The 12056-nt window shown below is 40.4% G+C and overlaps 1 protein-coding gene across 1 annotated transcript in view; it reads left to right on the plus strand.

Annotated features, from left to right (window-relative positions):
• CLIC5 (chloride intracellular channel 5) overlaps positions 1-12056 on the plus strand; it is a 51989-nt gene that overhangs the window by 14008 nt on the left and 25925 nt on the right. The window lies entirely within an intron of this gene.

The following is a 12056-nucleotide window of genomic DNA, read 5'->3' on the forward strand; positions in this document are numbered from 1 at the left end:
CCAAATCATTGGTGAAGGCCAGGGAATGGGGAATATGGCTGAAAGGTGAGGGGCATAAAATGAAAGAAAATCAACAAAATGATTATTTTTTTGTGGCGGGAAGAGAGCGAGCAAGTGATATTTGGGAAGAAGGCTCCTGGTTGCTTCTGAGACAGCTGTGAGAGGAAAGAACAGGCTGGAGAAGAGTTTTGGTGTACAGCCATTCTGGGGTCACTGCTGGGCTTTTTGGAGGGTGCTCCACTTGGAATATGAGGAACTTAGGAGTGATAAGAATAAAAACCCAAAAGATGATATTTGGAATCAACAGCATGGTCAAGGATCTCAGAAACAAAAGGACAGTAGGAGGTGAAGAGGTGCTAGGGAAGGGGCGATGGATTATTTTAATTAATAGCATTGAATTAAACTTAATTAAGCTTTGGGTTTGTTTTTTTTCATCCTCCATAAGAGGATAAAATGGAATTAGAGGAAGTTCAGTCTGAGCAGCAAGTCAAAATTTGTTTCGAGAAAATTATCAAAACTGTTTCCTATGAAAAGTTTTTAAAGCATTTCAAACTGACCTAAACAGTACAGACACAGGAATTTAAGAAGTCATCCTGCACTGGGATACTGACTAAATAAGAGATGTGTTCCAAACTCCTCTCATTGAGCTGACTGTTTTTTCTGTTTACAACATTTATCATACATTAATTTCAGAAGCCCATACTGCAAAAAAAATTTGTAACTTCTACTTTTACTCATACACACACTTATTCAAAATGGCTCAGTGGCTTTTGGAAAGAATCACTGTTTATTTTCTCCACCCCTTGATACTGAGCACACAAATTGTTTTGCTTTTAGGTGAGTCCCAAGGAACATTTACTTGCTGTTAGTGTGTATGTCTTAAGACTCTTGGTTTCACTGCAGGTATTCCATTTATAAACTCAGAACTTGCTCTCTGTTTCTTATTTAATGAAATATTCAGAGAGTGGCATCAGAAAAGACTGCCTTGTAGTGCAACACCCCTCTAATGGCTAAATATGACTGCATGTCTGTGTAGATGATCAGATGAACAAATACAGCAAGGAAGAAAATACTAACAGTGAAAAAAATATCCCCTCAATACTAAACTCTGTAATTATTTCTCTGTGAGTAGCTGGAAACCAGAAAATTTATTTATAAGGCATTTTTATTCTCAGGGCATTATGGCTCAGTCCAAATACCGGTAATATTGTATTGATAATTAGTTTATTGGAGTGATTGTGGGTTGCACTTGAAGTCACACTGAGGTGCAAACATCACACCAAAGACTGGTTTGGGCCTGTGGTTTGCTGCTCTTTGAAGCACAGCTTTCAGTGGAAGTCACAAACACTCATCACATTTTGGGGTGGAGCTTCTCCCTGTGCCTTCTGCAGGGCTCTGAACTTCGGAGATGCAAAAGGAGAGAGGAAGGCCCAGTCCTACCCACTATGGGACACCTCCTGAGGGCTGCCAATTGCTCTTTTAACCCATTCAAAGTCACTGATGAACTGTATTTTTATGATGATAATAAGATACAAACCAAGACCCCTGAGGACACATTATGGGGCCAGCTGATATGGTAAATGCCCTTATCAGCAGCACCCACCATTCAGACCTTTATATGCAGTGCCTGCAAGTGACTCTTTTCTAATACTGCAAATAAAGTCATGGAATTTCAATAAATAATTCAGCCCTGGATCTTATTTCGGGTTCAGCGTTAACTTTCAGCACCTGGCTGCTGTTATTATTTGTTAGTCTGATATGCTGCTTAGAGGCATGGAAATTTGGCTGCAATTCACCAACATTTGCAGAATATGCTAAATGACCAGATTACTACCCCTGGCTCAGAGATTTTTAACAGACGTGCAAATTCCAGATGTGCCAGGTTTGATTCTTACAAGAAAAACTGCCTGCAGGATTCTGGTACTGTAATGGGAGCTATGCACAGATCTTGTTTTGGAGAAACAACTCCTGTATTTGCACCTGATCTCCACTAGAAACAGGAATAATTTGGCTATAATTTGCATTGCCTGCGACACCTTTTGACAATGATCTATCTCTCATTTTATTTTCTGCAACTTCCCCAGGGGGAAATGATTTTTTTTGTATCTAATTAGCTCTCAGGATATAGAATCATCAATATCTGAGAGTATTAAAATTGGTGCTTTGTGAATAGATAAATTCTTTCTCACAAATTCTTTCTTCAGAGCACATAGAACTACTTGTGGTTTTAATCATTTATTAGGAAGAAACTAGTGAATCCAAAGTATTACTCCACTTTCACTGAAGTCAGTGGAAAATTTATCATTAGTGGGAATATTTTGTGTGAATATTGGCTGTTATGGAATTAGACAAGGTATGTTATCATTGAATCATAAAATATTTTGAGCTGGAAGGGACATTTTAAAGGTCATCTAGTCTGACCCCCCCTGCAATAATCAGGGACATCTTTAACTAGATCAGTTTCCTGAGAGCCTTGTCCAGCCTGACCTTGAACCTTTCCAGGGATGGGACATCCAGAACTACTCTATTAGAACGAAACACATTAATGGGTGTGGCACCTAAAGGCAAAAACCCTGATAAGATCCTGCAGGCTTAAGCTTCCAGAATGAAGGAGCTGCATTATGGATATGCAGAGCATGAACAGTCACCAGTATCAATGTCTTGCAGGACAAGATCCTTCCAGTACCTGAAGGGAGCCAACGAGAAAGATGGAGAGAAAATATTTACAAGAACCTGGAGCAACAGGACAAGGGGGAATGGCTTAAAACTGAAAGAGAGCAGGTTTAGATTGGATATTAGGAAGAAGTTCTTCCCTGTGACGGTGGCGAGGCCCTGGCACGGGTTGCCCAGAGAAGCTGTGGCTGCCCCATCCCTGGAAGTGTCCAAGGCCGGGTTGGACAGGGCTTGGAGCGACCTGGGATAATGGAAGATGTTCCTGCCCATGGCAGAGCAGTTGGAAATTGATGATCTTTAAGGTCCCTTCCAACCAGAACCATTAGGATTCTAAGTTTATTTATCTTAAAAAAAAGTATTTGTGACTTTCTTGTTCAAAGTCCCTCTTCCTATGAGATACACCATTGTATCCGAAACAACCACCAGTAGCTGATGCTTCAGCATCTCTATTGACTTTTACTAAAACTGTGACAATTTTCTGAATACTTCTGTGTCCTGATTCCCCAGATCCTGTCACCAAGGTTCCTTCTAGTCCTTGAACCCACATGCATAGCTGCAATTGATAAATGAGAAAAGGAGATTACATGTATAAGTGATGTGACAAGTTAGGTGGCTTTTGGAAAACCGCATAAATGGGATGTTGACTTCCCTGGGAGTGAGCTGCTCCCTGCAATGCAAAAAGGCAACGCTAGAGGGGATTTTACTACCACTCTACGTGAGGCATGTGCCTCTCCCAAAAACCCTTCCAAGACATATGTTCTAGTTCAGCCACAAGATGTTGGCTACAGGCTGAGCGAAATCTATGTTTGTATGATGCAAAAGGTCAGGAGAGATTATGATAATTGTCCCTTCTGGCCATGAAACCTCTGAGTGAAATTCTGGTCCTGTCAAAGTCACGGGCAAATTTGCTGTCGATTTCACTGGGGCCAGACTCCATCCTGTGCAAGTCGGAGGGCAGCAAATGTCTGAGCCATCAAGCATCCAGCATTGGCAGTAAGAGCAGCTTTGTTGTCAGAGTCACTAATATATACTGTTAGAAAGGATTTTTAAAACATCCTATGCCCCCTTTCCCCTCTGCAGCAGGATGAAATAAATCAAGACCAGTTTTACCGGTTTCTTTTGATTTCTTCAAAGCCTCCACTAAATGCAGATTACACAACCTCCTTAGAAAGCCTGCTTTGTGTTTCATTAGTCCTATAATTACGCTAGCTTTTTTCCCTCCTAAATCTTTATTGTTGCAAATTGAGCAAAATGCTTAATCCCATCCTCTGTGGGCATGAACAACAATGGATCATCATCCTCTTTGTGAAACAGTCTTATACATGCTTGAGGACTGTTATGTTGTAGTAGAACAACACATGTACATCTCATTATCTTGTTGCTGTTTGCTGTAGGTGCACAGACTGATGATTCACATTGTTTGTGATTTATGTAAAACCTCCTTTGCTTTGCCCTCACCAGCTATTCCCCATCCTGCATTTTGTGCGTTACATTTTGTTTTTCTCACATCTTGCACCTTGAGGTTTATTTTGCTCAATTTTGATTTAAGTGATTTCAGACACTTCGTTCCAACTTCTTAGCATCACTTTGAGTCTACTCCTCTCCTGGGAAATCCCAGTAACCTCTCTGTGCTCATTGTTGTCAGGAAATTTTGTAAGGTTCTGTCTGTTCCTTCCTCAGTTTTGCTAATGGAAACATTAAATATGACTCATCTTGTCACAGACATTTATGGTACCTTTATTTGTTATGTGTTTAAATGCTAACAGAAAACTTTATTATTGCTGCTCCATAAGTATTTTTTCAACTACTCATACAAGCACTTTGCAGAGGTTTCATGCAGGTCCTGTTTCCCTATTTTATTAATGAAAATACAGTCTGGATCTGATGTCATAAACCTTACAGAGGTCCGCTTCTGGACACCTGGTGCTTCCTTCTTACCCAAAGTACTGGGAAACCTGGCAGAGAACAAAATTTACTTGGCTTAATTCATGTTATTTGTTCCTGATATGTCCATATTGTCTTTTCTTACTAACTTTAGATTTCCACATGCACTTGTGAGTTACTGTTACTCATTTGTTCCAGTATCTTTCTGTATGTTAAGTGTATGTATCTGACATCTCTTGAGTTCTTTTCTTGTTCCTGTGGAGTCTCGTTCCCAATGTATTATTGATGGGTCCCCAAGAAGCAAAAATTTTAAAAGCTGTTCTCTGAGGTTGCATCCATCCACTGGCTTATGTTGGTACCCAGGATTCTGTGCCAGGATCCTGGTGAGTGATGGGAACAGTTTTTATGCTGCTTTATTAGATTGGAAAAGGCTCAGGAAGAAGTGCAAAGGATGATTGTTACTTTTCCATCAAGCCAAGAATGAAACACCTGTATTTTCAGTCCAGTATGTCCCAAAGCACAGGAACTTCGTGCACAATCTGCTATTAAGAGCTATGATAAGAATGGCAATTTCTGGTTTTGAAGAATTTCAAGATTTCACTCTAAGTTGCTCTAAGTCTAAAAACCCATTTTAAAACATTCCCAGTGTTACTAAACAGAGGCTGTGGTCGGTTTTCTGTGAGGAGGGAAACTGCAATAGTAATTTTAAAAGGAAATTTTGGCTGCTGGGTGGGCTGCTGGGCAGCCAGGAACCCTGCGAGTCCTGCTGAGCTGCACATTGTGATCGCACAGCTTTGTGTGGTCCCAGCACCCTGCCTGTCCTCAGGGGCTGGCCAAAGACCACAACTCCAGGTGTATTCCCAAGGTGATATGGCCAAAGCCTTTGTGCATCTCCATCAGGTATTTGTCAAATTCCAAGTGAGCTCCTCAAAGAATATTCTTCCAATGGAGATTTTATTTTTCAACACTCTTTAATTTTTTGTCTAGTTGCTCAAGAAAATCAGAGTCAGTGATACTTCCCTCTTACTGAGGCTTTTAAAATCAGCTTTTCATGTTGGGTGGCTTGTGACCTGATTTGCCAAGTGTAGAGAGTTGATACTTGTGAGAAATCAGCTGCCTTCAAATTGTCTCATAAGATCTAAAACTGCTAGCCACTGTGGGAATGTCAGCCTGCATTAATACCCATCCTTTAGCCCATGTTTTGCTGACACTAAAACTATATAAATTAAAGACATCCTCTGTGTGATTTCTATCTATAGTATTGCTGGTGTTACTTAATGACTCTCACTCTTCTGGGGACTTTTCCCTTGTACATCACCCTGTGCAAGTCAGTCTTGGTGTTCAGAAATCCCTCTCAGCAGAGCAGGCTGAAATATAGTCTCTTGGGAAAAAAAAAAGGTACCAAATTTAATTAATATATATGTGTGTAAACATATATATATTTGTATATATTTGGTGTAGGAAGTTTTGTTATAGTTCCCACTACCTCTGATTATCTGATATTAATTTCTCATTAAGTTGACCCCATGCAAAGTTAAGTTACAGTTCTACAAATATAAATGAGAACAAAATAATAGCACGTTCTAGGGTATCAGACCAGTCTGTGCTCTTCTACTCTGCTGATATTTGTCAAGTCATGGAACTTTAGAAGAAAGCAGAAGAGGTGATGGAATATCATGGAATCATTTCCATATGATGAGACTATTCACCTATGTCTAGTCTGTAGTTTTCTAACCCCAAACTGCACATGACTGATTGGAGTTCTCAGACACCACAAAATTTATTTCAGAGCAAAACTTACTTCATGAAAGAGCTAGTACAGTGGCCTTTAGCTCCGACAAAGCCCTTGAGGCAACTATTTGTGCAGGTTGATCCCTGTACATGCAGATGTTCTGCTACCAGGACCTCAGCTGATGGGGCAGATGAATCTGGTCTTTAACTGTGAACATCCTAAGCCGTCATGAAAGAATTCTCTGGAAGAAGCCAACCTATAGGTCCGATCCCTTCCTGCCCATGCTGCCCCTCATATAAAAAGTTGAAAAATCATGATTTACCAATATAGATATAGATAATATTTGTCATGTCCTAACCACGTGATGCCCACCTGTGTTCAGCAGTTCCATCTGCTGAAAGTCCTGAATGCCTCAAGAGTACAAATTCATCTCTTCCAAAGCTGCAGAGATCTGAGAAGTGCAGTGACAGCTCCTTGGAGATCCTCAGCCCTGCTGATGTGCTGCTCAGCTGGTTGGAACCCAGTGTGAGAAGCCAGCTCCCCTCAAACTGGCCGGCAGTGCAGACCCAGTTCAGCTTATGTGCATCTAAAATACATGCCTGTGTGTAATGCCAAACTTGGACAGCATTTTGGCTGGCTTTTGGGGAGCTGGCTAAAGAGACTCACCACTTCCTTTTTTTTTTTGTTACTACCCTGACAATCCTTCAGGCACATGCTCTATTTTTATTTGACATATATGCACATGGTCCATTTCCATGTGTGTGTTATTAGGGACATATTCCTGCTCTGTCTTGCTCTCCCTTGGGAAGGCTGCTGCCCACAGCTTCTCCCAGCAAAATGAAATCTCAGGAAAAGTCCAATGAAGTTAAAATGCTGCACAGCAAATTTATTATTGTTTTTGTAGGCCCATATTCAGGAAAGTACTTAAGTATGTGCTTAAGTCCCATTGAAGTCAACAGGACTTAAGAACATGCTTAAAATCAAGCATATACTTCCTCTGAATTCAGATGTATTTCAGCACATGCTTAAATGCTTTTCTGAACCAGAGCCACAGTCAACAAGAGTGTCCTGTGACACACAGGGTTTGTGTGATGAGATTTACTTCTTACTTGAGACCTACCAGTGCTGCCCTATGAATGCACGGTTCTTACCTTGCCTCTCTGTTGGTGGCACTCCAAAAAGCTCGCTGGATTTTGCATTTGGAGGAGAAGTTGGGAAAGAAAAAAAGGCAAGAAAATGGAAAAAAATAACCCTTGCTAAAGCAATACCTTGGCATGTCTGATCTCACGTTGCAACCCATGGGTTTTCCCTACAATGAAGATTTGTGCTATTGTGTGTGTGGTATAATTACTGAGACTTTTTTTTTCTTAATAGCACAATAAATAGGATATTTCCTGGCCTGCTTTGCATTTCCAATAGGATTTTCACTTCCCCTTTGGGTTCTGAGTGTAAGGAGAGTAAGTGTCAAAAGGCAGGAGCTTTCCCAGTTTTAAAACAGAGAGGGTGTAACCCTGTGTAATGTGAGCCTTGATTTTGATTGTAGGGATGATGAAATCAAATCCCTCCTTAATCCATACTGAGAAACATTGAGGTGAATTAGCCTGCTTGTTTCTGTTAACTTGTTCAAATCCTTTTGAAAAAGAAATGTGTTTTAGTGTCATCAAAAATATCTCCCTGCTTTACCCCACAGTCTAACAGACCCCTGGACCATGTGCAGAGTGACCCTAATGCAGTGAAAGGAGAAGAACAATAAATAAACCCAAATACATTATTTTCCTGGAAAAAACACAGTGCTTTGCCATACGGAATTCTTTCCAGAGCTGCCATTTTAAAGCTAGATGCTTAGTCATTATTAATGATGGTATATTTCTTTAAAGTTCTATATTTTGGGAAAAACTGAAACTTGTCTTTTTTTCCTCCCTTAAGGTTAGTTAAATAATATACAGTTGTCTGTGTGTATTGCAGTCCCCATGTATGTACAGCTGGAGTATTTTTGGAATATGTGTGGAAGTTTATTCCAGTTATTTCATTTATAGCAAAGTATTAGCTTGAACTTAAGAAGAGCTCCTGTTCACATCTTTCAGCTGTGCTGTGCAGTGCTTGGAGGCTTTTGATATTGCCATGACTTTACAAAAATACTTGACACAAGTTCATAAAATCACTGAGACTGTTTTTTCTCCCTCCCAGAACCTCCTTAATTTTGTTAATTGATAATGTGTCCATGCAGCCCCCACACATTGCAGCACACAAATGTCATTAAGGTTTAATTAATTCATTAAAAATAGCTGAACTATTTGAGGAGGAGCACCTTATAATTAATAAAGGGGAACATGTTGTTCATTCTTGCCGTTACTGAGATAAAGGGAAGCAGCTGGTCTGACAGTAGGCTTTTCCTGACGTGATTATACTGGGTTCCAGCGGAGCACCTTGCATCACTTGGTGTGAAGGACAGAAATGGCTGGAGATTAAGTAGAAAAGCATACTTTTTGAGTAGGTAAACTAATAAAATTATGTTTGTGGGAAGCAATGGGAGCACAGAGTGATGTTTCCAAGATGAAGAAACCTAAGTCTCTAGAAATTCTGTCTCCAGAAACTCCAGACTTTTCTATTTCTGGGATCCATGTTCATCCCAGTTAAGACACTCAGTGGATTCAGTCAAAGTGAAAGGTGGACACATTCATCTTTCCAATGTGCATCTTGGCCTTGCCCCCACAGGAGACCTTCCCTTGGGCACCTAAATTAAAACTTCAGTGGTATGAGCACTGATTGGCCAAAGAGTCTGGCCCAGCAAATCCTCAAATCTGTTTTATTTTTTCACGGTCACTATGGGAATTTGCCTTTTCAGGTGAGGCTCTGCTCTGTTGGGAGTGCACTTTAACAACTCTTATCTCCTTTATCCTAGGGCCCACAAAGCTTCAAGTCTGTCCCTAGCTGCAGTCTTTTAATTAGAATTGTCAGTACTGTCCCTAGTTGCAATCATTGTATCAGAAATATCCAGCATTACTGGCAGGGAGAGTGCATATGTCACCAACTTGCTCCATTTTATAAGTGCATCATCACTTTTATTGTGTTTCAGGGAAGCTGCATGAGAAAGATTTTGTGAACAACAGCAGGGATAAATGATGGTTCTCCAGCTTATCAATTATTTGTTCTTTTCTTTCCATCCACTGCTTGAGTTCTTGATCTTGATGAAGGTATTATTTAATTCCTGCCTTTCTGAGCTGTTACCCTTGGACAGTTATGTAATAGGTTTGTATTTAGGCACTAGTAGGGTGCTTTAAAAAAGCTGTTTTTCTTTGAAGCTCAGAGTGACTAAGCCTGGCAAGTTTTCACTTCTTTCTCATCTCCTCCTGGTAGTTAATAGACTTCACAAGGGATCTCAAAACACTCTGATAAGCCTTTGAAGTTGTTACCTACTAAGGTTTTGCTCTCTCTGTGTGCTGAACATTGAATTACTGACTGCTGTTAGAAGCAATGAGAAAGGCTTCACAAAACCGACAGAGCCTTGCCTATAATTTCCACAGAAAAAGAGCTGAATATAATGGATAAATTGTGTTGCTGGGGAGATTTTGATTCTGTTCCCTCCTCTGTCACCAGTTTGCCTTGTGATTTGTGGTAGCATTTTCAGTTATGCCAGTCACATGAGATCAAAACCCATGAGTCAGTCTCCACCCAAATCATGAGCCTGGCTTCCAGATCCCGGAGCTTTGAACAGAGATCATACCGTACTTTTTCTTTAGTTTGCCTTTTGTTCTTGGAATTTCCTCTGCCTATTCCCAATGTGTCTCTAGCAATAAATGTTTCCCATTGCTTTGGAAGTGTTGAGAAGGATTTTTGACCATTTGGGGCTGTTGGAGGCCTCGTTTGACCTACACAATGATTTTATTTTGATCGCCAAGTGAATCTTATTTCTTCCAGATTTCACATCTTTTTTCTTTTCCCAATGACTTCTACACTCCTTAGCCCCACACAATCCATCACTTCTGTTTCTTCCTTGTCATTATCATTCTTCCAGGCACATTCTGTAGCTCTTGGGGATGTCCTGTGCTAAGAGTTGGTCTCAATGATCCTTGTTGGTCCCTTCCAACTCAGCAGATTCTGTGATTCAGCTGATTCTGTGATTCAGCTGCTCCGCTTTCCTTTAGTCCTCTGGTCTGGAGATGGTTTTTCACCATTCCCTTGAAGGACAGAGAACGTATAAGAAGATGCAGGTCTAAGTAACCCTTAACCTTTGCATGAGAATAAACAATTGGGGAGAGCAGGGAAATGGTGTTCCTGTGTCTTTCCTGAAAAAGATGAAATTGTGATTTATGACTAAGATGGTCAAAAAAACAAGGGGAAAATTGGTGTCATATCACTATTTTCTCCCATAGCATTTGCCCCTTTTCAGGAAGGGTAAGAAGTCAAAAGTTCCTGGCAATGGTTTAACAAGCTAAATCCAAATCAAAAAATGTGACTTTGCAGTAATTATGGCATGCACTATGGTGGTGCCTGGTATTCCCATGGTGACATTGTTGCTGTTGCCATGAAATTTGCAGAACAGAGCTAATGATTAAATTAAGAAAATTTTGCAGAACCAGGCTACTCACACCTCAGGTAGAATGCTCATCCTCCCGCCCTACCACTCCTTCACCCACATTGTTTGTTGATCTTTGCCTATGCCATGTGCCAGACATATTGCAGATCCATAATATCAAGTAAAACTGCAGCCAAACTGTTCCCCCTTATATCCAAGTACCTCTAGAGTCTCAGTGCTTGAAACTGAATCTGAACCCAGATCACAACTCTTTACACAGCTCTAAACTTTGCGACAGGTTGCCTCCAAGCCTTGAATTCACAGTCCCTCTATAGTTTAGTGACAGGACATGTGGAATTTGTTTTTAAACCCAGAATCATCAAAAGCTTCATTCAAGACATGAAAAAGATTCTTGATGCCCACCAGCAAATCTTTTGGCTGAACATTTCACAGGCAAGGCCTGAATTTGTACCAACTGGCCATGTCTCAAAATGTTTCTAGTTGTGCTGGGGATGTTTCACAAGCTGCAATAATTAGAAGTGATTCTTTAAGACAAAGAAATGCTACCTCACAGCTTGAATATTAATAAGAGAAAATTTATGAGAGCCAACAGACTCATATAATATTGTCTCCAGCGGAGAAGGGCATTTAGTTGCTTAGCTCTTTCATCAGCCATTTTCAGACACACACTGTGCATAAAATACAGTTATGCAACCTATGTGGGTCAACAACGGAAGGTTGGTTTCTTCAGCAGGATTATAAGAATCTTTTAAACACAATGGTATCGCAAATTAAAATGGAAATCTATCAAAACCATTATTGTCCTGAAAGCTTTGGCCACAAGTATAATTATTGTAGAAGGATGTTGCCCTTGGCCGCAGGTTTGGCTCAGTTCAGCTGGTGTTATTTGTATCTCTCCATGGCTCAAAGTTAGAATTTACATGGCTAAGGACCATAAATTTTTAAAAGGAAAAAATAGGCTGTTTCCTCAATGCTAACACTAGCAGTTTTGTATTGTTGTGTAGTGGCTTGTAGGCAACTCATTAGATACTAGAGATAGGAACAGACTGAGTGTGGTGGCTGAAACCTGCCTTGAACCTCAGAAGATTCAGAGGGAGATTTCTGTCTGGACCAGGCTGTTTGTGTCTGAGGCAGTTGTTGATGTTAACCAGAGCAAGGCAATGTCCAGAGTTCTTGGGTTTAACTCTAAAGTAGGTGTTTTAGATAGTAAAACAGTGAAGCAGATACTGA

This window comes from Corvus cornix, chromosome 3 (genome assembly GCF_000738735.6).
Source record: "Corvus cornix cornix isolate S_Up_H32 chromosome 3, ASM73873v5, whole genome shotgun sequence".
NCBI classification, from domain to species: domain Eukaryota; kingdom Metazoa; phylum Chordata; class Aves; order Passeriformes; family Corvidae; genus Corvus; species Corvus cornix.